Below are 15,607 nucleotides of genomic sequence, written 5' to 3'. Positions count from 1 at the left end.
ATCTCCAGCGTGCACTGATGACACAAGACACAAGACCCCTTACTTAGCTCCTGAACTGCGATGTGCGGGCGTGCAGCTGGAGTGGGGGCAGAATTCTAACACCTGACCCACGCTATGCTGAGCAGCATGTGTGTGCTTTCTCTGACTTAATCTCCAGTGCAACACTGTCGGCCTCTTCTCTGTTTTTGAGAGGCCATGGTAGCACCAAGGTGGGTTTCTCCCAGCCCCAGCCTCTACTAGGTCTGAGTTTCAGTTAAGTTTCAGTTTCTGTTTCTGTTTCTGTTTTGGTTTCTGGTAAAGCCGGTAAGGGAGATATTGCATACCAGGCATGATTTAGCACTTACAGTCCCAGCCAACCAGAAACGTATTAGTGAGGCTGCTACTTGTTTAGGATGACCTAATCCCCTATGGCTGCCTATAAAGGGAGCCTGTGAGCTTCTCTGGGGGTTGTCACCATTTTGTTGTGTGACTGACTCCTGCATGCAGGAATTCTCTTAAAAAAATGTTCTTGCTCTTGCATACGTGAGTGGTAGTCTTTTGTGGGGTGATCTGCAGACCCTGACATTCTCAGTGCAGCTCCCTAAAGGCCCTTTGATTTGTCCACTACTTCTTCACTATTAGATTTAACAACCCTCCCTAGGGCTCAAGCAAATCTCTGATATATGGCTTTATTTTGTAATAATGAAACTAGCCCATCTCTGCTTGGTCCAGTGATTACAATTCTCATTTTTTAACCAACAAAAAAATGACATAGAAGGTAAATAATGCATTCAAAAACCCACCTTCAGTTAGTAAATGGGGAAAACAAAATTGAAATCCAGCATCATATGACTTCTGAAGTCATTTGTTCACTACCATCAGAGCACTTCCTTTTATTAAATTATGTTTCCTTTAAAGTTTGCAAGCTCCCCCCCCCTCTCTCTCTCTCTGTGTGTGTGTGTGTGTGTGTGTGTGTGTGTGTGTGTGTGTGTACAGTGCTAGTCATCAAGCCCACAGCCTTGTACATTCCAAGCTGGGATGTTTGCCCAACTCCAAGAAAATTATCTTTTCAAAATTCCTTTTCATTTAGGACCAGCAAGATGGCTCAGAAGGTAAGGTGCTGCCAATAAGCTGATAACCTGAGTTCAGTCCCCAGGAGCCCACATGGTTTAGGGAGAGGACTAACTCCTGCGAGTTGTTCTTTGACCTATACACACACACCATAGCCTCTACATGCACACCATAGCTTCCACATTTGTAAAACAGTATACACACATACATACATACACGCACACACCATAGCCTCTACATGTACACCATAGCTTCCACATTTGTAAAACAGTATACACACATACATACATACACACACAGAAATAAATTAAAAAATGTATTTTATTTATTATACCATATAATTCTAAGGTATAAAAATCATATTAAATACTTAGTAGCCATAATTTCCAGTTAGGAGACTGAAAATCAGAAAGATTTAGAGTCTCAGTGAATATAAAGACAGCTCAAACTGAAACAAAAAAGCCAATGGCTCTAAATCACTCTAGGTTTGAGCATTTTAGTGTAAGTACTGGGGCGGTGAGTATCCAGTGAGGGTCTGGACATTAGTGAGGTAAATGTGCGAGTCCAGTGCATGTCCCCTTCTTTGAAATGTGGACTTTAAAACTTCCCCTGGCTGTCTGAGCTGGCATTCTCCTTCATACTCACATCTCATCTTTTCTGTGTGCATAAAGCAGTTGCTGGTCAATGTTAGGGAGTACAGATTGACTCTGCACACAGAGCAGACAGCAAGTGTAAACCACGCAGTCTGTGAGTGTGTGGAAAACTTATATGCACTCAAAAGACACACCAGAAAGATTCCCCACAGACAAGATTTCACAAATTGTCTGGTTGAATATATTTGTCTGCCAAATCCTCATAATTTTCATTGGAAAATCAAATAATGCTGATTCCTACCTTACCTCGTTTTTTTGTTTGTTTGTTTGTTTGTTTGTTTGTTTGTTTGTTTGTTTGTTTAATGTATAAGAGAGCCAATATCAAGATAACTAATAACTCTACTGTATAGAGCGGTAAAATGAGTATGGAGTTTGTAGTAAGACCCATTGTAAACCAGTGTGTATGACCTTGGGCAAATGACCCTACCTACCTCTGTCCACATTTCTTCAGCTGTAATGATTAAATAACGTAAGGCCCATAGAGATGTAATGATTAAATAAAGTAAGGCCCATAGAGATGTAATGATTAAATAAAGTAAGGCCCATAGAGATGTAATGATTAAATAAAGTAAGGCCCATAGAGAGTTCGGAATGCGGCGGCCATGCAGTCAGCTGCAGTGTGGAGATGAGGATACCATCCCCGCACAGTTACTGCCATCAGTCCTGCAGAGATCTCAGTGCCAGACAGACAGTAGTACCCAATGACCTGACCCTGGAAAAAGAAGTGCAACAGATTAAACCAAGGCATTCAACAGCAAGCTTGGGGCTGGTCCAGTCCAGCATATATGCACACGGGGCTAGAACTGAGATCCTAAAATGGAAACAAGAGTGAATGCGCTATAGAAACAGTCATAGCTGATTGTGTAACAATTTGATTCCAGACAGACTCCTTCATATTGAAGCATAGCCTTCTCCAGGACCAAGAAAGACAAAGAGCCAATCACCTAGAAGGAGAGGTCGGCAGAGGCCAGAAGTTGGTCAGAGCTCTCATAGTATGCCAAAAATTCACCACCACCCTAATATATCCACACCAAGTCTTTAGTCTTTGCAGCAGTGGTTAAGGAATCTTAAGGGGTGAGCTTATCCCAAATGATCTGAATAAGTCCTAAATGTGATTGCTTACATCCTTATAAAAGAGACACACAAAAAGAAGACAACGAGAAGGCAGATCCTGGAGTGATGAGGCTACAAGCTAAGCAACAGCAGGAATTTTAAGAGTCACCAGAAGCTGGAAGAGGTAAGGATCAAACTCTTCCTCACAGCCTTCAGAGGGAACACAGTCCTGCCCACACCTAGATTTGGGACTTCCAGCCTCCAGAACTGAAAGAATAAACTTCCTTTTCTTTTCAGTGGTGATCTGTTTAGCCCTGAGAAACTACTACAGCCCTAGACAAGAGTTTACAGTTCAAACAAAGCTCCACAGCTATAAATGGAGTTCAGCCTAAAGCAAAGTGGCATTTTGCTCACTGGATACCAGACTTGGGCTGTGCAGACTATTCCAACTGTTACCATGGTAGAGAAAAGTAAGTCCCGGATTGGCTCAGGAGCTGGTGGGTTCATCTCAGCCGTCACATCCAGGCAGGGGAGGCAGAACTGGCAAGTCCATAACTTTTTTGCAATAGATGATAAATGTCACCTAAAAGTTGACCATATACAGTTACAGATGACGTTCAGTTTCAGGAAAAGCAAAAGGTAGAAAACATACTGATCGTGCTGTGGACGAATCTGTCCCATGGCTTAGAATGTCAGTTCCCTTTATTCATGTGCCAAACAGATGCCAGCAGACAGGAGCAGTACCAGGCCTAGCTGTGGCACCCTGAAGCCAGCAGCTGTCCTAGCCCTCCTTTACAGTCCCCAGATCTCACCTCCTGAAGTGCTCAGGGAGACCCTCCCTAAGCCAAGAGCCTCTGGGGCTCAAGAAGACCATCTCGTGCCCAATTCAATACGACAGTAGTATGGGAGAAGAAACTGAGCGTGGTAAGTTGTTCTGACCAGTAAGGCTTCTGATCGACAAGCCCAAGAGTCATCATATAATGGGGATTCAACACCCCTTACCCCAAAATAGTATCAAAATAGGGTCTTGGTTTAGATGTGCTCAAAAGCTCGTGTCTAGGTGGCACAGGAAACCCATGTAGACATGAGTTACAGCTCCTGTCTCTTAGAAGCGTCTGTTTGTGTTTATAGTATGAGGTCTACCCAGTCCCTGATCTTCAGAGATATGGGTATAGCTGAGTGGTGCAGACCATTAGACTTAAGATAGAGAAGTAATGTTTTAATTCAGCCATGAAAATATTCCAAAATATGACAATCTGGTATTGAACTGATGTAATCTGTCTTGTGGCCACTGTATACCATCTTGTCCCAATTAATCAGTATGATCCTGAAATAAGAGGATGCAATGCATGGTCAATGACAGTCTCCAAAATAAAAAAAATAAAAATAAAAGAATTTCTCAATTATTTCACCTCTCTGACCTTTAGATCATTTCATTTGTAAGATCAAAAATATGTACGCAATTATCATTAAATTCCTTCCCAGCCCCCACATATTCCTTGGGTGATTCACTGTAAGATATACAATATCTTCATTAAAGCATAAAGCTTGGTCACCATACAAAGGACGATTAAGAAGTAAGGTAAAATAGTTTGTTTAAAAGCTGGCATTCCTCTGTGAGAGGCTGCAGGACCTGTACAAAGAAACTGACAGCCCTAACTCCTAAGCCAAGGCCCAGGAGACATTTCCAGGCACCTCCACCAATACAGCTCTCGCTCTGTCTTTACTGTAATGGCTGGCTGGGATTCCTCTCTGGCTCCTGTATTTCTTGAATCAGATAACTTTCTAAAGACTAAAAGATCACAAAGCAAAATTTAACATGAAGGCTGGGGGTACAACTCAGCAGTATAGAGTTTGTCTAGCATGCACAAGACCCTAGTTATTCCCAGTAACACACACACACACACACACACACACACACACACACACACACACGCACGCACGCACGCACGCACGCGCTCATCCCATGGAGAAGGAGCTATGCTCAAAAAATGAACTGAAAAGAACATTCTAACGCAAATGTCTCAGAGAGAGGCCAGACCACTGACTTCTCAAAGAACTGATGTTTTGAGCTGCATGCTTGAACTCCCACCTCCTCAGGCTACTCTGTATGTTGCTTGCTATATGGTTGGTGCTAAAATGTTCATTTGGGTAGAGTCAAAAATGGTATTACACTCCTAGCACATCTGTGAAAGCTTGCCTTTTGAACAAATGACCAAAGACCACCAGCCCCCCATCTGTCAGAAGCCGCTGCTACCCAGTGCCAACCGTGAACCTAGTCCTCCCAGACAGACACATGGGGGCAATGAAAAATGGTGTCTGAGGGGTCCCAAGCATGAGCAGGTCTAGCGAAAGTGACAGGTTTTATCCTGACTGCTAAAGAGAAATGTGCTGAGACCAGAGAGACTGCAGAGGTGCATGCCTTCACAATGTGTGTGTGGATCAAAGCACACTCTGCTCCCTGACAGAGCTCCTGGCGGCTTGTTAACCTGGCAGCGTTATCATGAGGCAGCAAGGCTCGTTTCTAGCATCTAACACTGGACACACTGACAGCAACAGGGTTGACGGAGGAGGGAAGAAGCTGTTTTACAGTCTAAAAAAGAGAAAAAAGAAAGAAAAAGCTCTCGGATTTCTCAAGCCATTTGAAATCTGGCCAGAGAAATACTTGATTTCAGATTCTTCAGCTCTCCACAATGATGCTGGAAGTGGTGTCCCCCACATGTGAGGAAATATTTCAGAGCCAAAGTTTTCTCAAGATGTTCCAAGCCTGCAGGCTCCTGATTCTTTTTCAAATTACCAAGATAATAGTATCCCACGGAGAATTGTGATTAGTCTAAACTCTCCACAGCTGTGAGAGATGAATGTACAAATTCCAATAAAGATTCTGCATTTCTGGACTGAATTTACCTACATGACATCGCCTACATGACATCCAGGACCACTTGAAAGAACTAGAGCGGCTAAAACGCTGTTCCATGTCTTCCCTGGCATCTGACGCTGGGAGGCTTGCAACAGCTCCAAGAGGATGCCTGCCCAGCCAATGCCACCCAGCAGTGGCCATTTATTTAGCAGGACTGTGGTGTGTCGGCAGAACAGCAGGGCTGGGAAATTAAACCTAAGTATGTGGGAATTCAAAGAGGCCTTGCAATTCATGATGTGAATAGTCAGGAGGATTATTAAACACCTTGTAACTGAAGGGGTTGGCCTGGAGCTACAAGGGACAACAAAACCAGCTGCCTCACCACCTCTAATTCATCAAACACAGGCTCAGGACATTCTTCGGTTAGTTGGAAAAGTCCACAGGGCCTTGTTTTCTTAATTTGGACACCTTCTTGCAAAAATCCTTCCCTGGACACATGGCACAGTCCTAGGGCAGTCCTGATTCTACTTCTGCCAGTACCCTCAGCTGTTCCTCCTAGCCCATCTCCATCCCTTTGGGATCCTCCACCATCTCAAACCTGCTCTCTTCCAGGGATCCAGGTAGGCTACCTACGTCTTCTTTTCTTCCTCCACTCTGGTCTTCCTAAGGTCCCCCTAGACCTGCAGCTGCAGCCAGCCTCAGCCTCTACTCCCAGCACATCTCCATTCCCTTGAGACTCAGGGTCACATGTGGCCCAGATTCAGGGTACCCCTAGTTCCACCGCCAGTACCCTCCATGGAACCAGACCCTGAACCCTACTTGAGATGCTCAAAGTCACTTCCCTTCCCCCAATGCTAGCCTATCACCCCACCACATGCTGAGACTGCTTTGAGTCTGAACCCAGAGTTCCAACCAGAACTTCAGACCAGAGACCAGTCTCAGCCTGAACCCTGAAACTCAGAGTGGTCCCAACATTGAAAAATAAGCATTATTCAGCTGATCCACAATCTGACAGATTAGGATTATAGCAATCAAAGAACCAAATGCCCACCCAACAAAGGTAAAATCAGATATGCCCACCAAGAAACAGCATGTTGTAGTTTAAAAGGAAATGACCTCCAAAGAGAGGGCACTGTTAAGAGGTGTGGCTTTGCTGGAGTGGGTGTGGCCTTGTTGGAGGAAGTGTGTCACTATGGAGGCAGACTTTGAGGTCTCATATGTGCTCAAGCCACAGTCGGTGTCTCAGTGTCTCAGACCACTTCCTATTGCCTGTGAGTCGAGATGTCAGAACTCTCAACTCCTTCTCTAGCACCATGTCCTGTCTGCTGCCATGCTTCCCGCCATGACAATAATGGACTAAACCTCTAAATTGTAAGCAAGCCACTACAATTAAAAGTTTTCCTTTATAAGAGTTGCCATGATCATGGTGTCTCTTCACAGCAGTAGAAACCCTAAGACACACAACAAATGTCACAGCTTTAGGTACCTAAATCTCATCACAGAAAAACACAAATATGAAAAACAGAAACAACATGTCTCCTCCAGAAACCATTTCTATTATCATATTCCCCGAGAAGAGCAATTTAGCTGAAGAACAAGACAAGAACTTCAATATAGCAAGTATAAACACATTCAAGACCTTAAAGAGGATATGAGTAAATACCTGAATCAAGACCATGAAATCACAAACAGTTGAATGAAATTATAAAAATAATTCTAGATATGAAAATAGAATTTAACAAATAGAATAAAGAAAAGCAAACTAAAATAAAATTTTAAATGAAAAACTTAGGAAGTCAAATAAAAATCTGAGAGGAAAAACTCATCATACTAGATGGAAGAGATTATTACAGGTCTTAAAGGTAAGGTAGACAAAATGGATCACTCAGTCAAAAAGATGCTAAATCTAAAAATAATAAATTGACTAATTAATTAAAATCCAGGCATAAAACATCTGGGAAATCTGGGGCACTATGAAAAGACCAAATCTAATAATAATAGATATAGAGGAAGGATAAGAAACCTAGGTCAAAAGCACAGGAAATATTTTTTTTAAATCATGAAGTGGGCTGGAGAGATGGCTCAGAGGTTAAGAGCACTGGCTGCTCTTCCAGAGGTCCTGAGTTCAATTCCCAGAAACCACATGGTGGTTCACAACCATCTATAATGAGATCTGGTGTCCTCTTCTGGCATGCAGGTAGAACACTATACATAGTAAATAAATCTTAAAAAAAAAAAACATAAAGAAAAATTTCCCAAATCTAAAAAAAGAGTTGCCTATCAAGGTGCAAGAAGCATACAGAACATCAAACAGACAGGACCAGAAAGGAAATTCTCCACAACACATAACAATCAAAACACTAAATGGACAGAACAAAGGAAGGATACTAAAAACTGCAAGGGAAAAAGACCAAGTCACATATAAAGGCAGGTCCATAAGAATAATGCCTGACTTTCTCATGGAGACTGAAATTCAGAAGAGCCTGTACTGATGTTCTACAAGCTCTGAAAGATCACAGATACAAGCTCAGACTACCATACCCAGCAAAATTATCAATCATTATTAAAGGAGAAAGTAAATTTCATGATAAAAACAACTTTAAGCAATTTATGTCTACCAATCCAGCTCCACAGAAGACAGAACGTAAACTTAAGTCTAAAGAGGTTAACCACAACCAGCATCATAGTCCATCACTGATAGGAGTCAGGGGAGGAACTCAAACAGGGTAGGAACCTGGAGGCAGGAGCTGATGCAGAGGCCATAGAGGAATGCTGCTTACCGGCTTGCTTTCCATGGCTTGCTCAGCCTGATTTCTTACAGCATTCAGGACTACCAACCCAAGAGGTGGCACTGCCCACAATGAGGGGGACCTCTCATATCAATCATCAATCAAGAAAATGTACCATAGGCTTTCCCACTGGCCAATCTCTTGGGGGCATTTTCTCAGTTGAGGTTCTGTCTTCCTAAATGACATAAAACTAGCCAGCACAATATCATTGGTCATCAGGAAAAATGCAAATTATAACTACTTTGAGATTTCATCTTATCCCAGTCAGAATGGCCAAGATTAAAATAAATTTCATCAGATGCTAAGGAGGATGTGGGAGAAGGGGAACATTTTCATTGCTGGTGGGAATACAAAATGGTACAGCCATTATGGAAATCAGTGTGAAGGTTCAAAAGGCTAAAAATAGATTTACCACAAGATCCAGCTATGGCTTGGATCACATACTTTGTATCTTACTACAAAGATACCTGCTCATCCCTGTTCACTGCTGCTGTAGCCATGATTGTAAGGGAAAGGGGGCTGGCTAAAGAAACCCACCCTGACCCTGGAGCCCAGAACCAGGGAAAGAAACATAGCCCGGGTCTGGGACCTGAGCCAGAGAAAGGAACATTTTATCCCCAAACCCAGAACCAAGGAAACATGCCCTGACTCTGAAACCAATACCAAAGAAGCACTCTTAGAGTCAAGGCCAGTGAAAGAAATATGCCCTTGCCTTAGAATTAGAGTCAAAAAGATAAGATAGGCCAGTGAAAGAATCACAGGTTGGCTCTGAAATCAGGGCCATCTCTGCCCCTAGCCCACAAAACTGACCAATCACTGAGCAGAAAAAAACTAACCAATCCCTGGTTGACTCTATCCCCAAGAGATCCTATATAAACCACCTTGTCTGGTCAGTTGTGGGCTGTTCTCTCCACCCTGGTAGAGGCAGCCACTTTCCTGGACTCCTCCTTTCCAAATAAATCTTTTTCTTAAAAGAGTTTTGGGTGTGAAGATCTTCATTCACTGGTGCAGAGAAGAACCTTGCTGAGATGTCCCATAGTGGATAGAGCAAAGAGGAGCTGAACAGAAGAACCTTGCTGAGATGTCCCATAGTGGACTGTGTAGTGAGTAGCTGTTCCAGCTTTGACCTGGAAGTACTACCCCTAGTGAGGATTGTGGTAACTGCCACATCTATGACCTGCCCCTGGGGTGGTGCAAAGATGGGAGCCCTTAAGAACCAAGATCCAGATGTGCTGGCTCTCTTGGTTCCTTGTGATCCTGGATGCTAGATGGTAGACTGAGCAGAGTTCTCCAGAGAATACTGCTGGACTGCACTCCACCTCTCCTGGATCCTGTAACCAACCCCTTTACTGGCTGTAAGTTACTCCAAAATAAACCTTTTTAACTGTGTGGAGTTGCCTTAATAAATCCCCTGAATAAGCTGGGCGGTGGTGGCGCATGCTTTTAATCCCAGCACTCAGGAGGCAGAGGCAGGCAGATGGATCTCTATGAGTTCAAGGCCAGTCTGGGCTACAGAGTGAGTTCCAGGAAAGGTGCAAAGCTACACAGAGAAACCCTGTCTCAAAAAATCAAATGAATGAATGAATGAATGAATGAATGAATGAATGAATGAATGAATATACAAATATATATATACATATATATATATTTATATATTTATATATATATATATAAATCCCCGATAGAACTGAGCAGGGGGAACTGAAGAAACTTGCTGAGCCATCCCATGGTGGACTGAGCAAGGTAGAGCTGAACAGAAAAAGCTTGCTTGAGATGTCCCTCAGCTGATGAATGGGCAATGAAAATGTAGTACATTTACACAATGGAATTATATGTTAAGAAAAATGAAATCCACAGTTGAATGGATGGAGCTATAAGCAATCATCCTTGGTTAGGTAATCCAGACCCCAAAAGACAAATATTGTATGTTTTATATGTGGATGTTATCTTTTAAGCTCTTGATACGTGTGCTACAATCTACATAACCACAGATGTTAGGAATTTTTTTGTTAGTGTCTTAGTGTTCTATTGCTGTGAAGGGACACCATGACCACAGCAACTCATAAAAGAAAGCATTTAATTGGGGCTTCCTTACAGTTTCAGAGGTTCAGTCCATTATCCTCATGGTGGGAAGCATGGTGACACACAGGCAACCATGGTGCTAGAGAAGGAATTGAGTTCTACATCCAGATCTGAAGGCAACAAGAGGTAGAGAGAGCCTAGCTTGGGCTTCTGAAACTTCAAAGCCCACCCACAATTTCATACTTCCTCCAACAAGGCTACCTTAACAAGGCCATTCCTTCTAATTCTTCTAAATAGTACCACTCCCTGATGACTAAGCACTCAAATACATGAACCTATGGGGGTCATTTTTATTCAAATCACACCTAGTAAGAGACCTAAGGAAGAAAATGGAATCTTCTCTGAAAGGGTTTAAAGAATACGGTATTATAAAGGAAAAAGGGGAAATTAGAACAGGAAGATTAAAGGAGATGCAGATGAGAGTGCAGGGTAGATGAGGGAATGTTAGGGACAACTAACACTGAAGTCCTTTTGAAAAGCTATATGAAAAATCTACTCGTGTAGAAGCTTCCTAAAATATATACATATGTAAGAGCAATATAAATGGAGTCATCATATAATGAAGAAGACAATACACCAACTAGACATCATATGCTACCAAATAAAACCTCCAGTACCAGGAAAGGATTACATCTTCTAAAGTCATTGGCCAAAAGGGAGTTCCATAGACACACACACCTCAGAGACTACAGGCTATTGCTAATTCTGTTGGTTGCCTCCCATACCCTGATGGTAAGATTCTATTGCTTAAGATACCAGATATTTATGGCATAGAATATGGAGGAATCTAGCTGTGACTCAGTTGGAAGCTTCACACTTGCTAGTGTTCATTATGCTAGCAGGTGCTATACACACTGCCAGAGAAGGAAATCATTATGTTTTATATGTGGATGAGATAAATCATTAATCTCACCCAATTACAAACATTGCGAGCTATAATAACAACCAACTTGCAAGCAATATATGCCATCTGGTGCAATAGTGATACAAATGTTAGGAAAGCAACCAAACACTTTTTAATTGGAATATAAGGCCCACTCTATGAGATGAAAGCTATACCTGATATTGTTAATGAAGGCAAGAACCTGAGACTAGATAGGTCCTGGGCCCTAGAGGAAAAATTGCTATTATTCTGTTAAAGAAACATAGCAATAAAACAACTCCTCCTAATGACATGCTGCTATACTTATAGATCAGAGTATTACCCAACTCTCATCAAAGAAGCATCTGGTAGTAGATGGTAATTAACACAAAGATCCACAATTGGACAATGTGCAGAGAGTAAGAGACTTTGGAGTGCTGAACCCTGAATGGGATGTCTTTATCACACTCCTCCACTCAAGGCTCAGTAATCTCTCCAGAAGAGGGAGTATGTCCAAGATAGGGTTTCTATTGCTGTGATAAACACCATGACCATGGCAACTCATATAAAGGAAAATATTTAATTGGGGCTTGCTTATAGTTTCAGAGGTTTAGTCCACTATTGTCATGGTGAGAAGTATGGTGGCATTCAGACAGATATGGTACTGGAGAAGGAGCCAAGAGTTCTACATCTTGAGTCATAGGTAACAGGAAGTGAACTATGACACTGGGCATAATTTGAGCATAGGAGACCTCAAAGGCCACCCCTATAGTGACACACTTCCTCCAACAAGGCCATACCTCCTAATAGTGCCATTCCCAATGGTGGCCATTTTCTTTTAAACCACCATAGGGAGGAAAGGGTTTATTTGACTTACGCTTCCAAATCACTGTTCACTATTGAAGGAAGTCAGGACAGGAACTCAAACCTGGAAGCAGGAGCTGATGCAGAGTCCATGAAGGGGTGCTGCTTACTGGCTTGCTCCTCATGACTTGCTCAGCCTACTTTCTTATAGAACCCAGGACCACCTGCCCAGAGATAGTATCACCCACAAATGGCTGGGCCCTCCTTCATCAATCACTAATTAAGAAAATGTCTTACAGCTGCATCTTGTGGAGGCATTTTCTCAATTGAGGTTCCCTCTTTTCAGATGACTCTAGCTCAGTGGATCAAGACCCCTTTGAGGTCAAATGACCTTTTCACAGGGGTCACCTAAGACCATCGGAAAACACAGATATTTACATTATGATTCATTATAGTAGCAAAATTACAGTTATGAAGTAGCGACAAATGTAATTTTATGTGTGGGGGTCACCACAACACAAGGAACTGTTTTCCCAGCCCCAGGAAGGCTGAGAACCACTGCTCTGGCCTGTGTCAACTTGACATCAAACTAGCCAGTACAAGGTAAAAAGATTCTAAGAGCCAGAGGCAGCATTTTCCAGGCACAGCAGGGCTGAAGCATGTATGAACTCACAGAGACTGCCTCAGCACGAACAAGAGATACACAAACTCAAGCAGGCAAAACCCCAGCATGGAGCGGGGAACGGCAGCACAAAAGCCCACCCCAGGCAAAAAGTTATCCCCAGCAGCAGCCGCTGGGAGGGGATTCAGTTCTCTTCAGGGCAATGATGCTGAGTATGTCAGCCACCCTCTAGAGTCGGCTCCGCGCTCAGGAGAAGTTGGCTAACACAAATCACACTCCACAGCTTTTAGGGCCTTTTTCTTTCTTTTTTGTTTTTTGTTTTTTTTTTGTTTTGTTTTGTTTTTTGTTTTTTTAAGAGAAAGAAAGAACATGAAGTCGCATGGGGGACAGGAATTAATGTGATAAAAATATATATATACTGTATGAAATTCTCAAAAATATAAAAACCTTTTAAAATATCTTTGGAGTACTAAATACATAGAATGACATATGACATGCTCCTTCCACCACGTCAAGAGGCACTTGCCTGTTCTCCTTTATGAAATATATGAAGATCAGAATGTTTTCAAAACTTTGGGACAAGGATTCACAAATCCTTAATTTAACACTATCAATGGAAGACCAACTATTTATTACTTCCCCTAGAACCAAGTGGCAAGGGCAGCCTTTTTCAAAACACACACACACACACACACACACACACACACACACACACACACACACCTGTGAAAGTCAGAAGACGCTGGATCCTCCTGGACCTAGAGTTACAGGCAATTATGAGCCACTTAAGATGGGTGCTGGGACTCAAACCTGGGCTGTCCGGAAGAGCAGCAGGAGCGGCTCCGGCTGAGCCATCTCGGCAGCCCCAAGCACAGCCTTTTCAAGTGGCTTCGCCCTGTGTTTCTACTGGAGTCAGTTCCAGGGACAATCATAAGATTGCACAAAACACTTGTTCTTTTTTTTACGTTTTATAAAATTGATGAGAAGACATGCAAGACGGAGGCTGTTCTTCCCACCCCCGAGCACCCACAGTATGAAGCTCACCGCTGCCTGTGACTCCAGCTCCAGGCACCTGACCACAAGTGCACATACTCACACACAGCCATACACACGTAAACATAATTAAAACGAATCAAATGTATCTTTAGAAAGGCTTTTCTTCAGTTAAAAAAAGAAAAAAGAAAGACTTCCGAGGTTAAATGGTGGATTAGAAGTCTCCTCTCTGTGACTGAGTAAGAAAAGACCAGTCTGAGAAAACAGGGGGGAGCAGAAAGAGCTGTGAGGACACCTGAAATGCGCGGAGACTAGAAACGCCATGGGCCTGGAGGGTGTGTAAAATCTGTCTACAACTTCAACCAAGCCCAGGCCCCTGGGAGAATGAAACGGAAACCACGACCACAATCCATGGAGGTGACAACAGATTGTCAGGAAAAACCCCGGTTCATACAAATTCTGTTTGTTTGTGCACAGGGTTTCTATGTGTAGCTCTGGCTGTCCTGGAACTCGCACTCTAGACCAGGCTGGCCTCAAACTCACAAAGATCCTCCTGCCTCTGCCTCCCAAGTGCTGGGACAAAAGGCGGTACAAATTTTATGATGTAAGCAGCCTCAACAGCAACAAAAACACGCAGAGAAATAACTAGAATGTGCTAACACTACCTTTATTATCATTGTAAATTTACATACATAATTTCGTTTTAAATAATGTTTGCACTAACAAAGGCCACTGGTGAGCTATCTACATATCACTCTAGCGCACCATTGCATGTTTCTCTCAGGAAAATTAAAAATATTTTGAAAGAATTAAATAAATGAAACTAATAAATCATCTGGCCCAAATGTCTCCCTTGCTCAGAGTGCTGGCTTCTTTGCTAATTCAACTTTAGAAATGCAACGTGAGCTGCCTGTGTTGATGTAGTGGCCTTAAAATAAGCCTGGTACAAACCAACACCAGGGAAGATGAGGTAGGAGACATCTCAAGCTCTAAGGCTAGCCTAGGCTATATGGTGAGACTGTCAAAAAATAAAAAATAGTGAGTGACTGTTCAAAGCATAAGGACTGAAATACTGTGGGTTTTGCGCTGTGGTTTATATTCCTTTTCAAAGTAATGCTTTATAGCCTGATGAGACAGTCTCACCATGCATAACACATTTAAATTGATAGGTAATAACAATTTAACTGCTAATGAGAGGAAAGTGTCTAGGGAGCTGTTTGTCAAAGAAACCCGAGAAGGGTGCGGGAAGGTGGGAGGCTGGCCAGCGCCTGCAGTTCCAGCTTCCCTAGTGGAAATGCCTCCATCAAAGAGCAACCAAGTGGCCGGCTCCCTCTCCGGCCTCCCTCCCTCCCTCCCTTTCTCCTCTGCCCTCTGACTCTAGCCGCAAAGACTCGTCTACAACACTTTTATGTGACAGAATCAAAAAGATGGGCAGAATGGGTCTAAGAATTCTTCAAACCACGAAAATGACTGGAGCTCTAACGTTCCGATCGGCGTTTGTCTAAGCGGCATTGGCGGTTTTTTCCTGGGATCCAGGCTGGGGCGAGTGCGCCAAGGGCAGAGTCTACATAGAATCTCCCTGCCAAAATTAGCATCGCCAGTAGTCGTGGCCGAGTGGTTAAGGCGATGGACTAGAAATCCATTGGGGTCTCCCCGCGCAGGTTCGAATCCTGCCGACTACGGGAAAGCGATGTCTTTTTGCCACCACAGAACGTCGTTTTGTAGTCGCAGATTTCCCGATCCTCACGGAATGGAGACCTTTACAAACGGCCCAAGCGGCCAGGGGTCAGGATAGGTGGGAAGTGACCGGGTGTTTGCGGGCAAGCACCGGAGCGAGAG

General features: G+C 43.1%; 1 non-coding gene across 1 annotated transcript; it reads left to right on the top strand.

Annotated features, from left to right (window-relative positions):
* The first annotated feature begins 15,368 nt into the window (after positions 1–15,368).
* On the top strand, positions 15,369–15,450 carry Trnas-aga (transfer RNA serine (anticodon AGA)). Its single transcript has one exon. It is a non-coding gene; the product is annotated as a tRNA-Ser (tRNA).
* Positions 15,451–15,607: the final 157 nt, after the last annotated feature.

This window comes from Peromyscus maniculatus, chromosome 2, assembly GCF_049852395.1.
Source record: "Peromyscus maniculatus bairdii isolate BWxNUB_F1_BW_parent chromosome 2, HU_Pman_BW_mat_3.1, whole genome shotgun sequence".
In the NCBI taxonomy this organism is placed as follows: domain Eukaryota; kingdom Metazoa; phylum Chordata; class Mammalia; order Rodentia; family Cricetidae; genus Peromyscus; species Peromyscus maniculatus.
The sequence above is the reverse complement of the archived record's forward strand: the minus strand, read 5'-3'. Positions and strand labels throughout refer to the sequence as shown.